This window comes from Nanorana parkeri, unplaced genomic scaffold, assembly GCF_000935625.1.
Source record: "Nanorana parkeri isolate BGI_ZX_2015 unplaced genomic scaffold, ASM93562v1 scaffold1376, whole genome shotgun sequence".
NCBI lineage: Eukaryota > Metazoa > Chordata > Amphibia > Anura > Dicroglossidae > Nanorana > Nanorana parkeri.
Genome location: NW_017307644.1, coordinates 131,796 through 132,876, shown reverse-complemented (window position 1 = coordinate 132,876; position 1,081 = coordinate 131,796).

Here is a 1,081-nt window from a genome sequence, read left to right as displayed (position 1 = left end):
TGTTGAATAATATGCATCAGTAAAATACACTTTACTTTCTGCATACAAGCTATGCCTTATTTTCAGGATTCATTTTATACAGGGGTTTGCAAGTGGATGTCTGGAAGTCAGTATATGTGCCACAGTTGAATAACTGGCAAGATAAAATTAAAGGGTCAGGAATCCTAAAACTGACAGTGTCTTCTCTCTCTGGAACAGTGTTGGTGAAATCTTGGTGTTGAGTTCCCAGCTCCGCACAACAACTGTACCCATTATGAGGGGTTTCCACCATCCTTTTTCTACATTATGGAGAAGAAACACAGAGTACTACTAAAATTCCACTGTATGGTAGACTCACCCTTTAAAGCTTACATTTTGTTTATGGATAGTGTATGAAAGAATCAAAGTAGAACTATGGCCTCCCATTATAAAAAAGGTGCTGCAGCACTTATAAGTGTATCTGCACTCACAGTTTTCTCTTGGTCTCCCTGCAGGTTCCCTGTACTTGTGCAATGAAAAATGTCTCAAAGTACTTGGAAGCAAGCAAGACTACCCTTGGAGATTCTCTTTTAGTACAAAGAATATTACCAGACGGCTTACATTTTCTGAAGACCAGCGAGTTCAGCTTGGACATTCTCAAAGTTGACCATTCTTTTTGCGCTTAAGGCCGACCTGTTAAAAATAGAAAAATAAGGTCCATCTGACTTCTTTCTATACATCATTGTACTCAGCTAATTACCCTACGTTGTTTCAACACTTACGCTCCCTACTCTCTACCTGGTTCCATTTCCTCCTCTCTTTAATGGGACGTATAGCAGCTATAAAAATTACCTTCCTCCTCTACTTTATTTTTTCAGAGTCCTCCCTGTTACTATACCCTCCCATATCATCCGTATACTACAGAGACAAGTGATGCACATCGTCTGGGCGGGTCGTAATTCTCGTATTCCTAGACACTCTATGCTTCTTCTTAGACCTTTAGGTGGTTTGGTTGTTCCTAACATAGCTCAATATTACCAAGCCCCTCTAACTAAATACCATGCCTCAGCTGAAGTTCCCTTGTGGGTCTCCTATGAAGCCGTAGACTGTGCTCCAATCGGAG